General features: G+C 38.3%; 1 protein-coding gene and 1 long non-coding RNA gene across 4 annotated transcripts in view; one reads left to right on the top strand and one right to left on the bottom strand.

The window, feature by feature from the left end:
* COL8A1 (collagen type VIII alpha 1 chain) overlaps positions 1-25,320 on the bottom strand; it is an 89,608-nt gene that overhangs the window by 37,820 nt on the left and 26,468 nt on the right. The window lies entirely within an intron of this gene.
* Positions 10,689-22,688, top strand: LOC135442547 (uncharacterized). Of its 2 annotated transcripts, XR_010438680.1 has the most exons (7): positions 10,761-10,912; positions 14,335-14,522; positions 15,212-15,245; positions 16,221-16,294; positions 21,366-21,445; positions 21,573-21,624; positions 21,889-22,688. It is a non-coding gene; the product is annotated as an uncharacterized LOC135442547 (long non-coding RNA). The 2 variants fall into 2 exon arrangements; XR_010438679.1 differs by lacking the exon at positions 21,573-21,624 and having other exon boundaries at positions 10,689-10,912.

Genomic DNA, 25,320 nt, shown 5'->3' with positions numbered 1-25,320 from the left:
TTGTTACTTGTAAATAAATAGGTTTTGTTTTCCACTTTGCTCCTCCGAGGAATTCCTTCCCGAACCCGGTGTTGGGGGAGGGGTGGTTGGAGGTTTGTTTTGTTTTGGGGGGCTCCCTTTTGGAGATTTCCCCCTAATTTGTCCTAAACCAGGACACTGAGGTAAAAGCATTTTTATGCTCCTTCACAGACACACAAAAAAAATTAGAAAATAAGCAAAATTGAGTTTGTTGCAGTTGCATCAGAAATGGTGTGCCAAATTTCTACCAGTGACTGAGAGTAACAACAGAAGGATGGGATGTCATGGCATCTTCTTGCCTATTTTTTTCCATTGTAGTAAATACAGAATCATTGAGATAGTACTCCTGTTAGCTTTATGGGATTTCTGTGCTGCTTAAAAAATCTCGTGTTTTCTGTCCTTGAAAAGAATCATTCTGACTGCCGTTTAAAGGGAATTTACTATTTCAGTATACGTGGGTAACTCAGTCTGTGTATGAAACATAATCTTGCTTTTTGTTCAGAGCACAGTAATTAGGATCAGTCACACAGGGTACACTCTCAAGTAGGTTACCACTCACTATTGGACTTAAGAAACATTACTCACTCCATCTGATGTGATCAGATAATACCATCTATAATCTGACTCACTCTTGGGTGAACAAGGTGTTCTGTTTTCTAGGCCCTGAGCATTCTCTTTTATTCCTTCTTCTTGATCTGGTACCCAACAAAGCACTCAAGTCAGCAAAATAGTAAACCTCCTTCATGAGCTTGTCAGCAGCCTCACCTCGTGGGAAATGATGGGCTTTTTGTGGTACCTGATGGAGGCAAGCAGAGTCCTTGAGGGAGGTCTGTGCACTATCAGAGTTTCCAGCTTCCCTGTCTGCACCACGGGGGCTTCAATGTGGACCTGACAGACACTTCAGCCTGCCAGGCCCCACTCCAGCAAACAGTGGGGAAGGATCTAAGCATCCACATGGAGACCTGTATTCTGCCATTTAGAACAACTTCAGTGCAGTTGTATGTGTGCTGTAAAGTCCACCAGTTACTCTTAAGGACTGAAGTGAAGCCATGTTTCTCATCATGAGTGTGAATTAGGTAGATAAACTGCTCAACACCACTTGTTTGTTCTTCTGGTTTATGAGCAGGGGCCCTGTTCCTACCCACTCCCTACCAAAATCTGTCTTTTCCTCAGATGATAACAAAAGTAGCTGTTTAGTGCACACTATGCTGGGCTGGGCTGCATTTATGCCACTTTTTCATGCTGTGTAGGAGACACTAAACATGAAAAGTGAACAGGCACTTTATGGACAAATGGTGAAAATTTAAGAACTAAATGGGTGCTCTTGACCAGACAATTCCTGAGGACCTTATTCAGAGAAATATGTGTCTGAATAATTAGGAACCAGCACAATGCTTTCAGTATCTAGCTGTAAAGGTGCTCTCTTAAGCCAATAAAAGAAAGTTCTCCTTTTTCTCAATTTTTAATTTGCCTCATCATACCCAAGGAATTTTCTATCTTAGTTTATGCAGTACTTTGGACTTATTCTATAGGTATAAAACACAATTTCTATAATCCATCAAACATCAGTAACTTGATTCTTCATGACTAGGCTATCAGAGGCTACTGGGGTGTGATTGCAACTTGTTTGCAAATAGGTATAGTTGCTATATTTTGTTTAGTCCATGAAAATTTAATAATTTAGTATTTGCTTGCCAGGCAATGTGTGAGATCTGTGCCTGGAGGTAAACACAAGCACATGGGGTAATGGTACTCAGTTTCTTACTGGAACTATCACAAGATGTGTTTCTTGTTAATAGTGGCTTGTAACTGATAAGCTTTTCAGGCGTTTCAGTGAAAGCAATTCCTCCAAAACCACCTCCCCAGAAAAGGTTTGTTGGCACACGCTGAACTGCAATTAAGGAGCAGGCCTCTGAGGGCCAAGAAGATTATAAGGAGGTATTATTGGTCCAGACAGAAATTTTGCCAGGCCTTCAGGACAGAGTTTTGTATCTCTGCATGTTTATCTGTGGTATGTTTATACACCATGAACTTGGACAGAAATTCAAATTTATGATGAAATCTAAACTTCTGTTAGGACTACTGAACTTTTGCCTTGAAATTTTTCCTGATTCTAACTAACACATAGAAGGATTTGCAGCCAAGACTAGCTGTTTCTGGGAGAGGTACTTGTAAAAGGACACAGTAGGTATAAAGGGCATGGTGTAATTTAGTCAGGTTATTTGTGTGTGCCTCTTAAAGAAAAAAAAAAGAAAAGAAGGAAAAAAAAAAGAAATTAATGTAAACCTTCCAGTTCCTTACTGATGCCAATCTCAACAAACCAATTCTTTATCCATTCTGGAATTTTTATCAGCTTAGTCTCATAAGGAAAAATGAAGTTAAATGCACATTTTTTATATAATCTAATAAAAAGTTAGAACCCATAATTTGCTAATATATCATGCAATGACCCATGTGCTCTGTTTATCACAGGTATAGGTAGTGTTCTTTCCCTGACTGGCACCAGGCAATTCTTGCTGCTTTGTTAATTTGTTTGGCTAAATTCCATGGCCCACATCACATCCTTTTATGTAATTTCTCTCTAAAAGTTAGGGAGAGCCATAAGGACTATGCCAACTTCTGTAGTGTGTATTTGAAAGAATGATCTGAACTCCATAAATGTAATCCAGATGAAAAATATCAGGGCAGAGAACAAATTTGACTGTCATCTGCACACTATATATGTGCAGAAGCAAGCAAACAAAAGTAAATTCTATCTTTCTGGGTATCTGATGATACCCAGATAACTGAATATAGAACACTCTATACCTTTAACTTTTTGCAAATGGAAAAAGCCTAAAGGATATGAAATTGCCAAACAGTTACTACATTGTCATTACAGAATCTTAAATCATAAAGAAAAGGCAAAACTTTTCTGTTCAAGTCTCCAGAGCACTAAGTTGATGAAGTAATTAAGCAGGCATCTCATTTATTTTTGACAGTAAGTGTCAGATGTTGAGCTGCGTATGTGATTAGATTCTTTACTGAATATGGGCTCATATTAAAGTGGTGGAAATGCCCCCACTTAAATATGAGCCATATTCAGTAAAGAATTTACTATTTAGCAAGGATCAAAATACCAATGACAGGAAAGTATGGCTGGTGTTCTTTTTCACCATACTTTTCCTCCTAAATAAAATCAGAGTAATAAAACATACTGTGGTGGTTTGACCAGGAAGAAGTGGGAATTCTGTGGTCAAACCAATGGATGCTCGGAGTTTGATATTGGCACCTGGTGTGACCAGTGCGGTTTGGACACACCTCCGAGAATACACAGGGGTTAAAAAGCAGAGCTTCGGCCCTGAAAGGCCTCTTGGGACTTCGAGGGACAGAGGTCGGATCTCCCTCCCCTGTCCAGCCGCTGCTGCTGGGCGGGGGAGGGGCAGCCATGTGGTAGGCCCGGGGCCTGGACAGAGATGGGGGGTGAGAAGGCCCTCGAAGATGGAAGGGTGGAGGAGCCCCAAGAGACATCGGGCAGCCATGCCTCCCCCCAGGAGGGAGAGAGAGGGAGAGTCGGCGTCTGAATGTGATAGCAGCCAGCCCAGGAGGAGAAAGGGGGGAGAAGGGTGCAGCCCGGCGGGCCGGAGCAGCAGCAGCGTGTGTGGGAGTGCCGGAGTGCTCCGGGACAGACAGAGACTGAAGTTTTAACCCCTTTCTTTCATGACTGAGGCCTTGCAAAAATGCTGATCCTCCTCGGAGCTGAATAAGAAGGGAAATAGGAGATGCGATGAGACAAGGACCTGGCCCGAAGAATGTGGAGATGACTGAGTGGTGAGAGATGATTGGAGTGGCCTTTTGGCTGGACTTTTTCTTGTGGCCATGGACTCAGTTTGTTCCTGTGACACAGAGACTGCACTAGGGGGAGGCAGTGCCTCAGAACCAGGAGGGTTCATCGTGGGGACCCCTCGGCCCCAGGGGGTTGGAAAAATATGGGGGGATGTCCCAAAGCAGAGACTGTGCCTTTTTGGAGTGAGACAAGGCATCCTTAAAAGACAGCCCTAGAAGCAGCTCTGGTCCATGCCCAGTGGTGAGAGCACTGAGCATGGAAGGAAGATGTCACAAGTGGCAAAAGGACTTTTCCAGGTGGTGCCGAGTGACATTGGAAGCACACGAGGTTTCAGCGTGTTTCCAGGGGAAGCCTATGGAACAAGAAGGACTCCTCTCCTCTTCATGAACTGAAGTTTGAGTATACTAAAGGGTGGTGCCAGGCTGGGCAGTTGGTGATTTGGGAGAATGTATGTGATTGGGAAATTCTGGTGTTGGGGAGGAGGAAAGTGGTTTTTGTAAGGTTTTCAATTTTTTTTTCCTTTTCCTTATAGTTTTTTCCTATTTTCCTGTACTTTAATTAATAAAGTGTTCTTTATGTTTAAGCTGGAGCCTGTTTTCCTTATTCCTGGTCACATCTCACAGCAGACCCCAGGGAGAGGGTGTTTTCATGGGGGCACTGGCTCTGTGCCAGGCTCAAACCATGACATTTTTATACTTAGGTTGGGAGTAGGAAATGAAAAGGAACATGGTGTAATACTATTTATCAAAAAGGAGAAATGTTATATTTGTGCATTTTATCACAGAGGAAAATACTTTCAGGTTTACCAAGGAAAAAGTAGAGAAATGTTCAAAATGCTCCCCTTGGAAGTAAAATGCCTACATGGACTGTAAAGTATGACCTCCTCTTCATTCCCCTTAGGGATTCATGCGGTTTATTGTTTGTTCCTTTTAAGGCAAGATTCTAGGAGTTTCCCATTACAGGCAAGAAGGAGAATTCCTCTCCATGCTAATATAGTACCTAATAAGCTCATGCCATTGGCTTATTTGGTCATCTTTACAGTAGTACCTAAATATTCACATATTTGTCTTCACAGTACCTTGTAAGATAGGGAAGAGGTACTATTCCCATTTTGTGGCTGGAATGAGGCTAAGTCCTCTCCCCAAGGCTGGTCAGGAGATGTGTAAGAGATGTGGGACATAGGAAGGAGGTATTTCCTCTCTCAGGGTACTGCCTTAGTGGGTCTGCCTTCCTTTCTACAGGAACATGGAGCCTTATCCAGGAGTAGCAGCACAAACACTGCTTGTGTTTGAAGGAATAATGACACATCCCACCTCTTGAACTGTGTTGTACTTGGGATATGTCCTTGTGAACTCAGCCAGATCTCATGTTCCCCTGCCCCTTGACTCCCTAACCCCAAAAAGCAATGCCTCCACTTTTCCAAGCACTGAATTATTTTTATCTTATGAGTGTACTTTGCCGCTTAAAACTTACAGCACATACTGTGTTTCTATCATGCTTGGAATTTCTGCTCTGAAGTTTCATCCCTTGAAACATCCCGTTTATGTAGGTGGTACTTACACACGTAACTGCGTTAGGCTCTCAGCTGTACAGCTGTGAAGATTAAAAGCTTTAAAGAGACAGCAGCTGTAAGGTGAGTTGTATGACGAGTCAGCAACAATGCTCAGATGTCAGGCATGAGTCATACAATAAACATGGCAAGTACATTGAATATTTATAATTAATAACATGGGCTGATAAGAATGATGACATTGAATAAATACAGAATGATATGGGCTGGAAAAGACCCTAAAGAACCCCTAGCTCCAGACCCCCTGCTACAAAGCATTGAAAAATTCCTCAAATGTATATAGTAAGAGATAGCACAAGCACTGCAAAACAAAGTAAGTACTTTCAATTAGCTGAAGTCCTAGAGACAGCAACAGGAATCTCTGCTTAGTTACATTTCCATTTGAATGGAAACATAACTAAGCAGAGATTCTGTAAATATTTCAGCTATAAAAAGCCACAAAAGGTCCAGGCTTTGATGATTCCCTGAGAATAAAAATATTTACTAATTCTAAAAATAGATACCTCCTCTGACCAAAACAGAAAGATTTTGGTAATAGAATGTTTTTAATCACAGTTCTAATACATCTGAATTTATGAAGATGTGTAGAAAGCACAGATATTGAATAAATATAGATTGTAAGATGCTGGCCAGCAGAATGGAAATGGTCTTTTTAAGTCTAAATCAGATGTGTATCATTTTAGATTAATTAAGATAAATTCAGGATGATATTAGTTCATTCATTTCATTTTACTTTTCCATAAACATAGAATTGAGTCTGATGTGTGCCTTTTCAGGAGGTAGCAAGAAGGATTTTGATAGAATGGGATGGAGTGGCTAAATCTAAATTGTTCTACATATTGTAGCCATCTGAACATGGCAATATAACTTCTCCGTTCTAGAGTTCAAACTACAATTAGTATTAAAGTCAAACTTACGTGCATGTGGGAGAACTCCATAGGAGTTAGGCCTACTTACTTTTATCCTTGGTATTTTAACCTGAATTAATCTGAAGTAATATGTTACAATAGTTGTAAAATCACTTTATAGGTAAGTTCCACCCTTGTTCTGGATAACATCTTGGTGATATGTCAGTCAAAGTGATCTATAAACTTTTAACTTCCAACACGGATATAACTTTACCCATAGAAAATTTCTGTGTTGCATATGATAGAAAATAAATCCATCCTCTGTTTCCATGACTCAAAGTGTGGAGAATTTAACAGACTTAAACACCTTCACTGGTGTCCAAGTCATAGGGAGATGGGGGGATCATAGAATCTTAGAATGGTTTGGGTTGTTAGAGGATCCTGAAGATCATCTCGTTCCAATGCCCCTGCTGTGGGCAAGGACATCTTCAACTAAAGCAGGTTGCTCGGAGCCCCATCCAACCTGGCCTTGAATTTCCTTGGGACTTAAATATTTCCTAGGAACTTATATTTTATTATTGATTTCATGTGGGACCTCAGAATTATAATCTAAAGCTATGCAAGCACAGAGTTAAATGGAACATTTAGCTTTTGGAAACTGGAAAAATACAAGCCATTTCTTCCCTCAAAAACTGACAAATGCAAACAAAAGCATGAAATTACTTACCATCCTCAGCAGCTGATTAATGCCTTTAATTTCTTAGGCAGTAATAGTACAAGATTGACTGGGATAAGTTTTACATCTGGCAGACATTAAAAAGATATTTCAGATCTTAGCAGGATAGTTGGCAGTTTTAGTAGATAACATATTTGCTTACGAAAACAGTAAAACAAAGGATATGTTATTTTAATTTAATACTGGACTTGACAGGGATGAGGTCTGATGAAGGAAGATGGGTCAGATTTGTATGTGACTGATCAATATAGCTGTGTTAGAGATCAAAACTAGCAACAGAATTGCACAGCTATTAACATTCTCTTTTTATATCACTATTTTCAGGTGCATTTTTATTGGGGAAAGAAGTGAAAAAATATCTGAGGACAGATATGGGATGACAATGACCAAAGATGGGGAAAATAAGATATGCTCTGACTCCCAAAAATCACAAGAGAAAATGAGTATTTCATTCTCCTAAAATGAGCTCTTCTTCAGAGAAAGAGAACCCTGTGGGTTAATTTCCCCCCAGAGATGAACTCTCCATTACTTAGAGGTATGAATTCTTGCAGAGGTCACCATTTCATTTAACATGAGTATCTTCAGCGTAGGAAATGAAATGTGGTTTTCAAGAAGACATTTATCACCTACATGGTAGATCCAATTCTTAGACTGAAAAAAGATGGATACGTTAGGCAGAACATGTAGAGATATGCTGTCAACTTATCTTCAGCTGCCTTGGTTTGCATGAGAGCACACAACAAACAACCTTGTTAGGTTAGATGCAGGGTCCACCTTCCACAGAAGTTGTACCAGACAGCAGGCAGGGCATTTAACAGCTCTGTGCTAGTGTCTTCCCATCTACAGAATGATTATATTAATATTTACACACCTCATAGTGGAAGCTGGAAGATATTAATGAACATGTGTAGTTATTTAAAGCTCTTGGACTGAAAGGTGTGCCAGAGATCCAAGATATTCAGTAATATTATTATTTCTATACCCAGATGATTTGTTCACGCGTTTGCCACATGCCAGCACAGAAACCTACTGGATGCAATGCAGTGTTGGACAGTTGCTCAGATGAGGTCAATGGTATAAATAACAGTTATAACTGGCAGGGGGCTTTGGAAGATCCAACCATCCTAAGACTTTATTACAACTCTCTGGCCATATAGAACACAAATCAGCTTCGGTTTATGATTCTATTAGCTCCAAACACACCAAGGAATGATCTGGGAATTCACTCCAGCAGTATGCAATCTCCACCTCCACCTTGGACTGAAAGCTCAGTGTGAGCCAGCAGAAAATACAGTTTTAATTTGCTGGATAATAAGGCAAATGTTGTTATTTGGAATTTCTAGCACAGGCACCTGCTGACAGGTGGCATTAAAAGGGTAGTGACACTGCTAGATACATTGTAAACAGGGCAGAAGCAAAATCTGATCCTTGCTGAAGTCAAGGAAAGTTTTGCCATTGACTTGAAATATGCCAGAATTTCTCTTACAATTGTTATTGATTTATATGTGTATCTACAAGGTTATGGGTAGTTCATGAAATATTTATACACTGACAGATATCCACAGTGTCAAATAATGGGGATGTTGAGATACCAAAGGAATATTATTAGCATAATAAATGTCTAGTAGAGAAAAAAGATAGATCACACCTTACATTAAAAACAGATTGATTCCAGAGTTTGCTATCATCCCAAAACAAAAGTCATAAACCGGGCCATTCAGTGGTGTTAGGGAAAAGCACTTTTCAATGCTTAGTTAGTTTGTAATTTCTAGTAGCAAAACATCATCCAAGAATATGGGGAAAGAATTCCTGTGCATTTACTTTGTGCAGCAAACACATCGACTGACTCCTCTTTAAATTTTTGCAAATCCATGGGCTTCGATGGAGATCATAAATATTTTATGCAAAGCAAGCTCTGAGGAGAACCAACTCTGTGTTTTGCTCCATGTATTTTGCCAAGTGTCTCTTTCTTCCTCTGTATTTTAGTATTGTCAGTCTCCCATAAGTGTCTAATTTTTTTTCTTGAAGATATATTAAAAAAAATTTGCAGCTTCTAATAACCTGCCAATAAAACCTCTGCAGCTGAGTCTGCTAAAACACTTGTTTAGTCTCTAAAGTAACCAAATTTGCATACAGGGTTTTGAGAGTGCTGGGGCAACATTTCTCTTCAAGTAATTTTTTCCAACAAAATCTCAGAATGTTTGTTCAAGAGGTTGGTTTGACAGATGAACTTTCACAAACTGAAAAAATCTAGACTGGTTGTGTCTTTCCAGTGTCTATATAACTAGTTAAACACACAGATGTGTGATTTAGGTGAGGTTTCTATGTAAAGCCTGGACAAGAGCCTGACACCTTGTTTCAAAGCATGCACAGTCAGCCATCAACCAGCAACAGGCAGCCCATCTGCTGTAATGCACCATGGTGAAGTACTTAATACTTCCATTTTGGTGAGTAAAGCAGAATGAAAGATTGTGTTCACATAAGGAATGGAAACTGAGTTGACTCTGGAAATTTTTTTCCAGAATGGCTATTGCAAAGTGACCCTATGACCACAGCAAAGGCATTAGACTAAATAGTCTGTGTTGCTGTGGTTCCTCTGGTAACAGCAGCTGCTGTCCTGTCACAGTGAACCTAGGGTAGGTGAATTCACCAGTCCAATTTCAGACAAAAATTTGTGGGTAACATACTGGTACTTAGGAAAACATAATATGACGGCTTGCAGACAGAAGAACCCTGTGGCTTCTGTTTTCTTCCTCCAATGTAATTAGGAGTGGGAGATTCAAAAGGTGACTGTTTTAAAGGGAAGTGTAACTATGATCAAGTGTCACTCTGCAACATGCAATACACTGCAGGTAACACAATTCCACCTGCTTGTATCTGATGCAATCACATCACATGTCATAAAGTCTTTCAAGCTTCAATAAGTACTCTGTTTATTTTTTTCTGCTTTATAGTATTTTATTCCTAAATCTACCTCTAGATCCTGTAATACTCTTAACATATCTGCAAATCTACTACAGTAGCTACTTTATCTAAATAACAAGACTCCCCCTTTACTGAGGAATTAAGTAACCTTTGTTGGCAGAAGTCTGCTAGAGTGCTTAATTCTGTAAAGGTTGTGCAAAACCCAAGCTAAACTATTGAAAGAATGTTTCAAAAAAATCAGAACTGAAGGTTTTCTCTGTTGCAGAGCAAATAAACTTCCATTAGCTCTTCAAAGCAGACCTCATTGTTCAATGTCTGTGAGGCAGCTGTTGCTTTCTCAGCAGAAATGCCTGTCATTCAGTTTAAACTGGTCCTCTGACTTTTTTCACTGCATCAAATGGTATCAGCAGAAAACTCTGCGCTCTACATGACCAAGAAAGAATTCTACGATATTTTAATTAAGTCTTTCTTTACAGCAGAAAACTGAGAGTGACTTGAGGTTATCCTGATTTGGCTTACACATGGATGCTGTTGCTTCTCTCAGCCTCATCAAGTGTTTGATTTCAGCGCCTCTCATGAAAGAATTCAGGGAGTGATCAGTACAAGTCAACATCAGCAATATGCTTACGGTCACTCTTCAGGTCTCATGAATTGCTATTGCTCAGCAGCAAACCAACACTGCTGATATGAGCAGCCCAATCTCATTTCCACTTGATGGAAAAGCCTGTAAATCAATAGTATAACAACAAATGTATGTGAAGGTGTAAAAAGCCCACTGGAAACAGCATTAACAGGTAGGCTGCTGGTTTTCAGTCAGGATTTAAAAACAGGGAAAGGGTATTGCTTCCTTTGGGACCATGCTGACATACCACAACCAGAGAAATGAAATGATGCCTCTGCTCTCAACAAAATGAAATGCCCAACACTGTCAGCTGTGTAGTAATGCTGGTTAGAGCTGAAGACAACTTTCAGCCACAAGACTTTCTAGGGTAAGTGTTCAGGTTTCGTTACTACCAACTTTCATTACTACCAACTTTGTTACTACCTAACTTTCCTCAGTTAGGAAAACAAAGGAAAATTGAAAGAATTGTTTGCCTGAAGGTTCCCAGCAAGTCACTGGCAGTGCCAAGCTTAGGTCTTGTTGCTGAGCTCTGTGTAGAGTCAAGTATCTCTTTGAATAGAAATGTTAGCAGCCAAGTTTCATTCCCATTGGTGGAAAAAGTCCAATTCATATCAATTCATAACTTGGCTTAGGTCATGACTAGATACTAAGTAATAAATTGTCTTTTTTTTTTTCTTTTGCATCATTCAATTCTGTACTAAAAAGCGGACTCAGACTTCATCTTTGTAGTGTGGTTAAACAACTGGCATATACATATCAAATTAGTATACATTAGTGTACAGGTCTCAGCTTTTTCATTTTCCAGGGATTTAAGTAAATTCCTTATCTATTGATGTGCTGATCATTTATAAAAAGAGAATACAAATAGGTGACCTGTGTGGTTAAGCAGTATGCGTATGCTACTGAGACATAAAATTTTGAAGGTGCAGTAATTTCGAGTATTTCTAGCATGCCTAGCTTAAATAAAAAGAAAAAATCCTTAAATCTTAGTTCTCTTTCCCAATCCTTTAAAAAAATGTAACCTTCCCTTTGAAGGACTGGTGGTATCAGATATTAGTGAGATAAACTGGGCGTCTTTTGTTTAAAGTTGTTAATGTCTATCTTATCTGTTCTATCCTATAATTTTCAATTTATCAACAGTGTGTAGTAATATGTTTGATTCATTAGAAGAGAAAAAAGGATGGCAAAAGCAAGTAAATATGTCAGTTAAACCCCACTAGAATTAAATCACCTCAGTTTGTTTGTCTGGTAAGAACTGGGCTCTCATTAGGTGAACTGAGGCCAGCTTGATTCACCACCAAAATGCGAATCTGGATCTGACATTGAATTTGCAGATGTGCATAAGAGAAACCCCTTGAGTCTTGAAATAATTGACTTTAAGGAGAGGCAGGGAGAATGTAAGCAGTGTTGTTCAGCAGAATGAAGGCAATCAATTACTGTCATTACTACTGAAATCAGTATCAGTTTGACATCATGTTGATTTTTGCATTATTTTGTCTAAATGAAGATTATTTTTTCAAATAATTTAGATTACACAAATCCAGGATATTTCTGAACAATCTTCTTGCTTATAAACAACAAAAGGAAGTGATGTCATACATTAAGTTAATAACTAAGTGAAGCTTTTGTGTGTGCAAAAATTTCAGTTTTAGAGCTTTCAGGGGAGAATGAGGTATAAGCACTGAAAGAAAACCAGCATAAATTGGAGTGAAAAATGTTGAAAACATCAAGCATATATTGAAAACCTCAAGCACGTAATTATATGCTGTCTTTGTAGAGAATGCTTTCTAATTGTAAATTTGGGCATTTGGAGGCAATCTTAAAAACAATGCTATAGTGAAAAAACAAGACAATGTCTCTCTTTCTTGGCTGTCTATTTAAGTAGGCTGTCATAGAATCAAGCCCTCTTAGCAGAGCTTTTCCATGTGTTTTCTGTTTGGTGGAAGTTTACATACAGGCTGATACAGAAGTGCAATAACTACAATTGAATTATCCGTGTCCAAATTAATTTACGCTTCTGTTCTCTGGTATTCAGTTGAGCCACAGAGCATCTTTTGGGTCATTCAGATCCATAACAGCCCTTCTAATGGGAGTGATGTACTTTACATGTCAACACAGACTAACATATGTGGCTCATATTTTTTCTCTTGGAATGCAAGACCTAAATAATACTTGGCTTTCATTTAAAGACCCATCTACTGATGCCTGATGGAAACATTTTTAAACACTCAATTTAGAGATAATTTTGCTCATATATTATGGATCCCTTCTATTCCTCTTTTTCTAGCTTAAACTAGCAGGGGAAAAAAAAAGGCTTTTGTCTGATTAAGATTTCAGTCTTGCTTTATTTATGACACCAAGGTGCTGGAATTTGCAGAGCAATCCATGACACTATCACAAAAAGAAAATCACACCTGTTTTTTAGAAGTAATGAACATTTATGTCTCACCTTCCTTACTTTTTTTAAAAAAGTAACTCTAGTATTGGGCATGATACAAATGATGACAGTATGCCCAAGTTTAAAAGGTGTCTGATCCTCAGTTTGAAACACTTTGAGGCCATTTTATTCTCAGAAATGGTTGGTCCGTACTTGATGAAGCCTATGACAGCCTTGCGCTGTCTCCAGCTGGGCATTTGGAAAGCCAAATATCCAAAATACCTCTTTCCTCTGAATGTGTATTCCAGTCATTTGATGTGTGTGGAATTTGAAGTAGCTAAATATGTGCCCATAGACTGAATGACTGATTGCAAGAAGAAAAATTGAAATCATTTTTATAATTATCAGTGATTGTTCAAATGAAAAGTAAGTTACAATTTGAGAACTGAAACCAACCTAAATAAAAGATTGCTAAGAAACTCTGTGAACGCAAGCTTGTCTTTAACAAATGTTATCAGTTTTACTATCGCTGTTACCAAGATTGTGGCAAGTGGTCATGAATTAGGGCAATTAGCCAACAGAAAACTACTGTCTTGAGTTAAAAAACTAGTAAATGCTGTGTTTTGTAAAGTAACATCTGCTTTTGCCAGAACAATCCCTAAAGAACTTTAGAAGGAAAAAAGCATGTGCTGCAAAAGAGAAAGAAAAGGGTCAATTATCCAGTAAGCAGGGTACACTTAGTGTGTCTGGGCTTTTTGCTTTTCTATTAAATTTTCCAAAAATTCTTCACAATTCATAGTGCTGCCTATAATGTCAGGAAAAGCGCTATTTAAGCCCTGAGATATGGTATAAAGGATTTTGCATGTTTAATCCATGGAATGGGGAAAACAAAACTTGTAATTCTTAAAAATATAGTAACCAGGAACAAGTAGCCTCAGGTTTATGAGCCTTTGCATTTATCAGCCATCAGGTGGACCCCCCTCAGCCACCTCAAGCTAATGTTGCATTGGTATTATGTCCTTCCAATCAAAATGTTCCTTTGTGCATATCTCAAGCACTGCTGCCTACAGCCCAAACAATGATTGCTTGTTTGCTCCATGTTTACAAAATTCTTTATCAAGGTACGTACAGCTTAACCACAGAGCTTTGGCCAACATTTTCCAAATGTCACTGCCTAAAGCCTGGCTTCTTTTCAGAGATGCTGAGCATCAAAATTTTCTAGAGACTGGGAGAATGAATTTTTGTGCTCAGCTGTGGCTAAGCACAGATATAAGCACCTTGGTCCAGGCATTCAGTATTTTTGTTTAGGGTTATGGACTAGATGTAACAAGGCTGAGCTACAGACCTTCTACCATATGCATACAAGGTGAATATTTAGGGTACACTAATTATCTGTTACAATCATCTTGCAGGTATTTTTCATTCTGCCTTTCTTCAGAGGAAGTTGTACGTACTGAATATCTATCAGACTGAGTTCCTGCATGTTGACATGAGTCCTCTCTGCATGACTAGCAGAAGGAGTGACTGGAAGTACCCTTGCCTTATGCCTGCTGACCTGAAAAAGTTATTGTTTTAGGACCATAAATATTGTGTAAACGAGGTTAGTACAGAGATCAGCATGAGAGTTATTTGATTTTTTCACCTTACTCTTTCTGGACTGGATAATTAGAAGAAAAAAAAAATTCACTCCAGTCTGCACTGAGTCCCTGGAAATCTAAAGCAAATCACTAATAGCCAGCCCTATGTGCATGGGATCAGATCTGTGCCAGAAGTATGATGTACAGGGGTCAGGCTTTATAAGGTCAAGTCTAGATTAACTGTTTTATGGAACAGCATTAAGCAACAAACTTTTCTGTTGAGTCATTCTGAAAGAAGTGAGGCTAAGTGAAAGGGAAGACTGACTTCAGATTTCATGTCTGAAGCCATCAGAGGTCAGGTTCAATGCAAGAAATGTAAAGTAGAATTCATATAAATGTGACTAACTTCCACGATTCAAGCATGTTCTTAGCATAGCATTGTAAGGATAGGGAAATGTTCATGGTAAAATGTTATTTCAGATTTCAAAGTTTGCTTCACTTCTGTGACGAGTTTTGATCTCCTTTTATTATATTTTCCTGCAAAATTTTCTTATTTGTGTTAAAGGAACACCCTCTCAAAGTCACATGGTAGGAATAAGCCTTTCTGAAGACACAGATTCTTATTCTTCATATGTTCTTACTTTCATTTAACTTCAAACTTCAAGCATCACTATTCTCCTAATAAATTTGTTTGTCTTTCATGTTCTTCTAGGCAAGTGGCTTCATCACAGAAGGAAGTTCTACAAGTAAGGCACCTTTGAAGTTTAGGTCCCCTCATGCTTAGGTGGCAGCTCTGGGGTGGTTTTAGGGTTACAGTTTCAGTCCAAAGTATGTGTGTTGCAGTTAAGCACCGTTATATTCTCTAACATGCAATTTAACAACTTTTTGTAAGATAACCTGAGATTTTTTTTTTTTTTTTACATTGTCCATGCTAATAGATTTATCTACTCCTGCCTTCCAAAAATAAAGTCAGAGGTAATTATTCCTTATTTTGGCTGAGAGAGAAATCATCTCATGTTTATTTATTACAGTGCTTATGTATGGGCAGATGACACAAACTAGCCAAAGCACTGGAAGTTCATTTCCTAGCTGGCTACCGGCTACTTCTCAATGTGCAAGTGTCCTGACTCCTGTGTGAAATTAGGCCTAACTTTACTCAGTTTTGTCTTAAGAGATAATTTTCAGCTACTTTCGGGGAGCTTATAGAAGCTTGTACAGATATTAACTAGCTTTAAATGATTTTAGTAACTTGGAACTTGCACAGCACTTGAAAAACACTAAAAAATGTTCTTGATACTGAATAAATAACATTAACAGACCATGAAAAACAAAGATACAGGAAGAAACTAGAAGAATTGTGATGATGGAAAACACTTGCTAACTCCTCCTTAGTACTGAGGTACACCTGTTGTCTCACTTGGCCCTTCCCACAGCCTGTTAAGTATGGTGTATTATTTCCATCTCCCTGTCCTTACACTGGTTCAGGAGCTGGATGCAGGAGGACTGTTTTCATATTTTGTGCTTGCATTTCTATTTAAATATGTTTTAATAAAAAAAGATCTGGGGTCATTGTTTTTGTTTTTAAATGCAAAAATCATGTAGTCTCTTGAGGACATCTAGTTCTTAATGAAAAATACCATATCTGAAAGCTGGCAAAACAGCAACAAGAATTTTTCTCCCCACTGTGCTTCTTTTTGTGGCGTTGTCCTCGTTATTGGTAGAGCCAAGAAGTTACAGCCCTAGTGGGGCCATTTTGGAGCTGGTTGAAGCTTCCTACACCTCCTTCTTCCAAGTGGTAAGTGCTCTTGACTCTTGTTATATTTTTAATACTCTTTTTTTTTTTTCTCTGTTACACTTAAGGAGACAGTGAAAATGGAAATATGAATTTCAGAACCAGAATGAAACACTAAGTCTTTTGAAGTGAGTTTATGTTTGTTAAATGTCATTCTTCTGGGGAAAAAGTAATAACGAGTGTGTGTATTTATATATATATATATTTTAAACTTTGAGCTGATAGCATATCTGCGTACCATACTTTGAAAAAATACCACTGAGGAATGATTGTCAATCTTTAGGCCTCTAAAAAGTGCTGTGATTTGGTTTTGTACTTTTGGGGGAGGGGAGGAAGGAGGGAAGGTAGGATAAGTATTTAACCACTTCTGAATTAATTTGCCAACTTCCCTCTTCTCTATACCATACATGCATACACTTTCTCCATCCTGTATCTGTTAATAAAATAAAGGCAGAGATGTTATAAAGGTTAGTTCTCCTGAAATGGGAGGGATTATATTAGAATTTTACATCTTATTTGGTAAATCTGCTTGTGAACCTTATACTTCATGAAGGCTTGAAAAATATGAATTAAATGTAACTCAAATGTAGTAAGTTTTGAACAAAAATACTTTTGAAAATTATCAACAGCTTTATAACTTTTAATGGCACATTAACCTCACAAACACTACCAGGTCTACCTCAGTAGGTGACTGTAGAAGATGGAGCACAGGGAGCTAAACCTACTTGTGGTTGTGTGTCTCTTCCCAAGCCTGGCAGGGAAAGTATCTTGTGTTTCTGCTCTGTAGGGATCTCTCCTACCAGCCTATAGGCAGAGTAATCTGTCTGGTGTTTCCCATGTTCTTCTGGACTATAGAGGTGGATTTACATAACATGAAAAGCCATGTTGCACCAAAGGCTCTTGAAGTGCCTTGATTTGATGCCACCCAACTCCTTCATTTTACCATTCTGAGTTTGATAGCAAAAAATAGTGTAATGAGGAATAAGGCATTCATAATTACGAAGTCTCTGTTTTTAAAGACTTAGTTTAGAGAGCATAGTTCCTGTTTCTATTTTTCATTCTAAATAACCTCTGGCAGGAAGACACCAGATATTGTGGATATTGTGAACTGTGTCTATACCTGACTCATCTTAAGTAAAGTTCTGTTTTCAAGAAAGTAGGAGCATTACCTGAAGGCAAAGTGTTGAACAGGCCCCTTATGTGGATGGTTTCCAAATTTTAGTAAAAGCTGAAGAACTTAGTGCAAATATTTGAAAGTGTTGAAGCTTGAAATATGCCTGCAGTGGATGCAGATAAGATTCTAAGCTACAAAGGTAAGAGAGAAGGGCCTCTGACAGTGTTAAAAGGAAAGGTATGTATTCCTGTAAGAGGCAATACTGCTTATGATAGACCAATGACCACTTTATTACTTTTCTGCAGTCTGACTACATTCTCTGGTGATTAACTGTTTATTTCTAAATATGCAGACTTCAACATTTTAAAGGATACTTTACTATTTTTTAAGGTGTTCTGTTACTAACTCATTTTGCTTAATCCCTAAGATTGAGAAGGACTAGATAAAAAAGCCAAAACATAGAATCTGGTATTTCAATAGCAGTAAATATAGTAGAATATGTGATAAGCTTTCAGGTTTCTACTCTGTGTACAGCATTTTCAGGCAAGGCTCCCCCCCCCCCCCCCCCCAACAGTGCAATAATTCTTTTGCCTTTTCTTTCAAATTCAGTACCCAGTCCCCTCGCTGGACACTGGCATCTGTTTTCCATCCTGTGGGACATGTAGATCGGAATGACGGAATGATGGTTGCTCTGTTTTTCTGTCATCTGCTTCATTACAAATCTGAAGTGCTTTAACTTGTCCTCCAGATTAAAATGTGTTGCTAAATGGAAGGTTTTGCATGAGGAAAAACAAACAAGGAGTGGAAAGGGCTCATTCTTTTTCAAAAAGATAGATCATCAGGCTGTTCTCCTTCCACAAATTCTGTGTTTATGTTAACACTGGTCTTGCACCCAGGTAATGTGCCCTTGATTTGCACATCCACCCAAGATTTGCACATTTGGTTAGGATGCGGATAATATTCAAAAGAATTTGCACATGGAAACCTAGCTGAATTTTGTTGCTGACGGTGAGTGAGCAGTGGAAGGACCTGGCACAAGTATGTGCACTGCAGAAGAATAAATGATTAAGATGATCTGAATAATTACCATTCCTCCTAATCAATTCAATGGGACACATATGCCACTGAGGCAGGATGCTGGATGCAGACAGTGCATGGGAAGGCAAGCTAGACAGAAATGTGGCTATTTCAGCATAATACCAACAGTCTGGTGTGCATGTTGGCTCTGCCATATTCAGTGGTGTTCTTAACATGGCAACCTACTTTTTCACTCAGCTTCTCTGGTAAGTGTGTTTCTCTGAGCAAATACTAGTAGTAGAAAACAAAATCCAGAAATCTTCATCCAGAAGATTTCAAAATCCAGAATTTTTTGACTGTCTTTAGGCTTCTTTGCTCAAGTTCAAAATGCAAAATGTTTTGTTGGGCACGTTCTTTGTAGCAGCTAGTTGCAGCTGAATCCATCTGCAAACAGGCTTTTAAACCTGTAAGGGCAACTTCTGGCCCTTAAAATGCAAAGCTGAGCATTCCCTTACTGAGTCAAGGCAAAAATCTTTGAAATATATGTCCTTATGTATGTCCATGAGGACATCTGATATTTTGATCAAATATCAGATACTAAAGTCTGAATCTACTTAAATAAAATTCTGATTAGAAACTGATTACAAACACATTGTTAAGAGTAGAAGATAACACTTTAGTACAAATTAAGTGAAAAAGCCCTCTTTCATCTTTTTCTAGTTAGGATGTTTTATGATCAGGGTTCATGTTTTTTCAGAGAGTTTACAAGAACCTAATAAAGCTATAAAAGAAGTTTTGTAGAAAAAAACATTCAGATCACTTAAACAACTTTGAACAGTTCTTTCCCCATAGGACAAAAGCTGTGGTAGATCACTGTAATTTTATTCAAGGAAACATGGAACCCAAGTCAAAACTAGGTTACCTAATAGACTGAAGTTGGTGAATTCTTCCATCATGCTCAAAACCAGTGTAACATCCATGTGGCTCAAATCTTAATCCATTTTTTGTGAGTCACTAATGTTAGTAAAAGGTCATTTCAAAATGGGATATAAACTCCTATGCCTGTCAGCTTTTTTCATAATGAATTATTCTAGAGATTTTTTCCTTTAAGACCAACCTATCCCTGTCTCTCCCTTGCTCATTCTACAGCCTAACCATGAAAATATCTGCATTATTAATGGAAATTACCTTTTGATGGCAGGTACAGCACCGCAAGAGCTGTAGTCAGAGTTAGCCACAAGGGAGTCCTAGCCTGATTTTACATGACAAGTTAAGCCAGTGAAAAATGTAATGAATTCTGGTTTTCTGCCATGCAGATCACCCTGAAGCAGAATGCTGGCTAAAAGTGAGTTATGGGTGTATCATTGCTATTTAGTTAGTATCATTAGTCTAAATTTGGTCCTTGAGGAATAGTCTCATCAAATATTCCCTGAAGAAAATATCATTATTCTGAAACATATAACTGTCCTGTGACACTTTAAAACAAACAAACAAAGCACAAAAGAACCCAACCAAACAGTCTGATGTTTGGAAGATGTGGTGTTGGAGTGGAATACAAGAGTAAGTTCCTAAACTATATTATCTCACTGTATTTCTACTGATGTTCCCTTCCTACCTCAATCAACAGTAAGGAAGCAGGATTGGGTTTATTTAAGATAAATAAAGATAGCAAGATTAAGATTTTCCAAGTTGCTATGTTAGCAGCAAAACCAATGAATTTTGATTTCTCCTGGATTTGCATTCTTTGCTTTTCTGAAGCCAAACTGAATGACTAACAGATGAATCTTGTCTGCCTTTCTGTCTGTGAAGATGCCAAGTTGTGTCTCTACCCCTTGCTCACCCACTGATTTCAGGAACTTGTGCAAAGATATGGCTTTCTTTTAGACTTTCAGGATGAGTTTCAAATTGCCCAGCAATCTCAAAAGTTATTCAGGGGAGGAATAGATGGATAGACCAGGAAACATACTAAATAAACATTTCTTTTTAGAAGAACAAACAAACAAAACCAAAAAACCCCAAGCTCAAACAAACAAAACTATAGAAAGAAAGGTAAGCCCTCATGTTTTACTTCTCACAAATAACACAGCATTAAGGACTTCTTGGACACGAAGTCCTGCTGTCCATGCTGGAGTCTAAAACTGCTCAGAATGGCATCTGGCACCAGTGAACATGCAGGCTCAGCCAAGGTAGTACGGCCTATAAGAATCCTTTAGGATTTTTGGTAGGATGGTGAGGAATTGCAGATCTTGCTGTTGGAAATGTGTGTATACTGTTTTGAATCACACCTACGTGTAGACACATTCAAGATCTTCAGAGGTGCCAAAACTTTTGCTATCTAACTTGGCAAATAAATATTTTCACTTTTCTCTCCAAAGGAGGCTTTTGGTTTAGCTTGCATATCCTATACAATGATTTGGCACTTTTCTTAAAAACTGTAATTACATGTTGATGTAATTACAAAAGCATATGTGTATCACTTAATCCTTTAAACCTTTTCACCGAACTGAATTACATGGCATTTCTACAGCCAACCATATGATCACTTTAACACTGCATGTATATGAGGGTTACTGCAATAAATCAGATGACTTATTGGATATTTTCCCTTTGGTTCTGCTTCAAAATAAATTCCTAATCACTTGGAAAAGGTGACAGTATATGCTTGCAAATGCAATGCATGCAGCAAGCAGCTGTTACAGTAATGCACTTTTTGAAAAAGGTTGCTTCAGGTTAAAGATTACTTTGGTCCTGTTTCTGGTTAAACCTCTGCAATGTAAGAAAGCCCTGCTTTGAGGCAGAGGACATGAGTAAGGCAGTGTTTCTTGTGACAAGGGGTGTAGGCAAACTTTCAACTGTGGCAATGTATTTAGGTGAGGAAGAGATATTTGGAGCCGAACACTGCCAGAAAGTTACTTGTAGAACATACCCTACTCTGCTTTACAGACGCACTGGACTGCAACTTCCTACACAGTTCTTACCCTGGCCAAAAAGCAGGAATGAAGTGAAAAGTTAGAATTGCAAAGGTAAGATTTCAAATGCATCAAGTGCCTGAATTTTGACATTGTTTTTCATGACTTACTGCAACCTTTACTCCTTTTTCCTTTGATGTTTATGTGTAATGAATGCCTCTGTGCAATAAAACCCCCATAGGTATATGATATGAAGAGAATTATTGGTGTTTGGCCTCTCAATTTCTGCTGCTGTAAGTACATATGCAATTTCTGCTGCTAATTCCTGTTTCATGGCAGGGGTACCTGCACAATGCTGTGTGTCTTCGCAAGACTAAAGCACTGGCTCATTGTGTTTGCACGGTGCTCCAAGTTCCTCTATTTAAATGAAATTATATGTTAAGGGCTATTGATAAGCTAGAAGCTGAAATGGTAAACAACTGGACTCTCAACTCTACAGCCTTACTCAGCTGAATACAGGACAGCAATAGCAATTAATCCTGTTGCCTTTCTTACAGATATAATGTCATCAAGAGAAGTGATCGTCTCCCTTTTTTTTTAAGTTGGGTAACAGAAGCAGCATCCTGAACATGGACTAGAAGTGATTGTGAGCTGGACTACAAAAAAATCTGATAGCTCAGTTAGTGTTTATTTCCAGATATCTGACTATTATTGCATTTTTTAGTCATTTATCTTTTTCTTTTCCAAGATGTGACTCACTGAAGTATGTTTCCTAGCTGCACTGCAATCTTTGTGGTACAAAACAGAAACAGAATATGTCTGGATTTTATTTCAAACTTCATGTCATAAACTTTGTGCAAAGACTCCGTGTAAACACCCTAATTGAGTTAGCATTTGAACTTACCATAGATTCATCCTTTAATAAATTTAAGGTCTTACAGATGCCAAAAAACCAGTCTGTTTCATTTAGTACAGTGAAGTCTGGGTAGAAATAAATAAATGCTAACGTTTTTAAAGGTTTGTATTCATAGAATATGGTGAACGGTGTCCCAACAAAAGATGTGAAAGCTGTTGTATAATCTGTCCCTATCACATTATGAAGAGCACTTCTGCCTTTTGTCAGGAAGCACTTGTTGTAGTGTGACGCTTCGGCTACATTTATAATAGGAAACTACCTGAGTATCTAGTAACAGGGTGTTCTGGTTTAAATGCAGAATTTTCTTCACTTTGAAGGGTGGATTGTCACATTGATACGTTTGTGAATTGCACTGGCATCTGATGGAGGATCTAGCTTGGAATATAAAGCTCTTTAGTTTCAGAGGTATACATTTAAAGTACTATAAAGAAGAACTGATTCAGAACTAAACAGTCAAGTATTGTTGGCTTTGAAATATTTGCTAAAATTTTATGCATTAAATTATTTCTTTCATGGAAGAGTACATGTGTGCTTATGCACAGAAAGTAAAAGTACTTGCACTCCTTTTGTTGTCTCCATAATTATTTCCTGCCTTGTCTTGTATTTAGCAGTGGAGGAAGAAAGACAAGTTTGTTTGTTTCCTTTCTCTTTGGTTTGGCAAAGAAGTGACTCAGAGCAAAAATGTGTTGGCAAGTCCAGTGACCTGTGAAATCAGTCAGAAATCAGATGAATCAGCTAAGGAATTAACTGCAGAAATAAATTAAAAAATATTAATGTATCTTCATTTCTGCTTTAGCTGTTTCTACACTGGAATCTTTCTGTTAGATATTCATAAGAAAAGCATAATCTGAATTTCCCTACTAAACCAATTAAACAAAAGTGAACTATCACATAAAAATTTACATGTAGCTTAACAGTAATCCTTAATTTGAAATGTTCAGTAGACCTTGCCATGGAAGTGGGAACCTGCTTTAAGAAACATATCTCCAAAGTACAACAATTGTGAAACCTGGATGAAATATAGGATAAAACCAAAATAGTTTAAAAAAGAAAAAAAGGAAAGAAAGACAACTTAGTTGTGTGAGAACAGGCTTGGAGTTCAGGTCTGCATGTATTTATATTTCTGTAAGTTTATAGAGAATTTGCATCTCGAAATACCCTTAAAGAAAAGAAAGCAGTGTATCTGATAAAATATGTCTCTCTGATTTGAGTGCAGTGTTCATGTCAGAGGGACAACACAAAGAGGGAGTCTGAACATCACGTGTCAGACTCACTGGACAAATATTACTACATAATGTAAATGCAAATACTTTGGTAAATTTAAAAAAGCAGATACAAAATTGAGGTCTTCCTTCCTTGTCAAAAAACCTAGAGTTTCTTTTTGTTTTGGAGAAACTGTCTTGATAAAATGAATTGGGGCGGGGAGGGAGAAACAAGTGGAAACAGTACCCGCTAGTAGCACTGCATATTTATTTTAGCAACTCTTAGGTGGCTGACAGAGCTTAAGTGTCATATCTGATGGAGAAGGGAGACCAAGTGTTATTAGTCAGTATGTTTGCTTTGTGTGGGAGCTGAAGTCACTGGAATTTTTTCTTAGAGGACTTGACTGTGACCTCCATAATCAGAAACTGCCTTCTGCACCTCACAGTTCAGTGCTGTCAGCAATCATTCACACCCAAAGAGCGACAGTGGTTTGTGTATCTGTCTACAAAGCTGGGAGAGCTGTGGTTTTCGCAGCATTGCTAAAATACCTGGCCAAGCTCTGTGGGCTGAGCTGGTGCTGCAATGGACAGCACAAACAACAGTGAGCTTTTCATCAGGTTTCATGGTCTCTACTGCTTGCCACAGCTTGTACTTCTAGTGGGCTGGGTTCCATTATGTAGAGCAGATAAAGGAGTTGGGATGAGGCAGCGTCTGAGAAATAAATGGCATGGAATATCAATTGAAACTTAAATGGAAATGATTTATGTCAAGCTGGCTTCTGTTGGAAGACCCATACTGACAACTGCTTATCCACAAAGGGTTTTCAATTGCTCTGCTCAATGTAAAATCTCCAAGGATTAATAAGGAGGGTGGTTCATACACATGTAGTGATACAGAGTCAATAAGTTGCCTACAACTCGATTAGAAGTCCTTTGCCTTACAAGAGTTCTTCCTAGTGAACAGAGATCCTTTTAACAGGAGAAGGGAATGAAGCAGCTTGTAATCTGTCTCTGCAGTGAGTCTTTTCCAGGAACAACATAATTGCATTAAAAAGAAGTTATTTTAGATGTGAAAAAATATTATAAACACATTACAGTTTGTTGTATTTACTTGATTTAATCTTCTTCAATGGACTGTTTCAAGGCAACGCCATCACTAAGCTTGGAAGCTGTTGTGAAGTGTTTGTGAAGATGCTTGATGTGCTTATTCATGGGAATTTGGACTTAGAAAGCTTTTTCCCCCTCTGCTTTTAGCAAAGTAGTAGCTCAAGCTGTGAAACCATCTGCCCCAGACAGAAAAGGAGGCATCATCCCTCTCCATTCTAAAGAATAATGAGAGGAAAACAGAAAATGCATCTCAAGGAAATGCTCCTCCTGTGTTCTAAAAGATGATGGCTTATTAAACAGACTTCACCTGTTTTGCTATGGTGAAAATCAAATAGCTTCAACTAGTGTTACACTGCCCACCTACATCTCTGTTTCATACCTACCTATCAAACTGATTGTGGTGTGTTTGGGGATGTGTGGTGCCTGGGTATTTTTGTGCAGTATTTGGGCTTTTGGGTTTTACTTTGTTGTTAGTTTTTCTGATGACAAATTCCTAAATTCATAGATGCAAAAGTAATTGATTTCTGTGTATTAGGAAAAAAAATAAGCTTTTGATTTTTGTGGGTGAGAGTGAAAATAGTGCAAGTACCTAAAATTCCTCCTCTTTTCAATTTTATAGACCTCATACAAGTGTTGGCAAATACCTGACTGTTTTGCTGCTTGTATAAGAGAAAAAGCCTGTAATTCAGATTTCTCTTCCCTCTGATTCTTCAGGGGAATTGTGCTTCTTTTACTAAGTTTTATGACTAACTGTGCATTTGATT

The sequence above is a fragment of the Zonotrichia leucophrys genome, chromosome 1 (genome assembly GCF_028769735.1).
Source record: "Zonotrichia leucophrys gambelii isolate GWCS_2022_RI chromosome 1, RI_Zleu_2.0, whole genome shotgun sequence".
Classification (NCBI taxonomy): Eukaryota; Metazoa; Chordata; class Aves; order Passeriformes; family Passerellidae; genus Zonotrichia; species Zonotrichia leucophrys.
Note: the sequence above shows the minus strand (reverse complement) of the source record. Positions and strands in the feature narration are given on the sequence as shown.